Source organism: Fukomys damarensis, unplaced genomic scaffold (assembly GCF_012274545.1).
Source record: "Fukomys damarensis isolate Sample0158 unplaced genomic scaffold, DMR_v1.0_HiC HiC_scaffold_1, whole genome shotgun sequence".
In the NCBI taxonomy this organism is placed as follows: domain Eukaryota; kingdom Metazoa; phylum Chordata; class Mammalia; order Rodentia; family Bathyergidae; genus Fukomys; species Fukomys damarensis.
The window spans coordinates 154,668-155,147 of NW_022900913.1; positions in this window are offsets into that span (position 1 = coordinate 154,668).

Consider the following 480-nt stretch of genomic DNA (forward strand, 5'->3'; position numbering starts at 1 on the left):
TTTTTTTTTTTTTTTTTTTTTTTTTTTTTTTTTTTGTACCTGGGATCAAACTCAGGTCCTTGTGGAACCGCTGAGCTAAATCCCCAGCTCCCTGATTACTTTCTTATTAGTACACATTTGCAATACATGCAGGGTACAGTCATCTTGGGGAAAGAGCATATGTACATAATACAACTTATTTCTTTTTTTAATCCCCTTCTTCTTTGCCTCCCCCTCCCACCTTCTGCCTTTAGTTCTTTCCCCATTTTCATTCTTGTTGATTTTATTTTTGTTTTGTTGGTCATTTTTCCCCCAGTATCAGGAATTGAACTGTGCCTGGTAGGCATGGCGCCACTGAGCTAAATCCGTAGCCCTTCCTTGTTGTTATTATCAACCCTTGCACATGTTTATAGCATGTGATGTTTGCACTCACTGATGTTATTAGGTTCCTCTACATGACACATCTTTATCCCACTTTATCCCTTGACTTGGTCTCCAAGA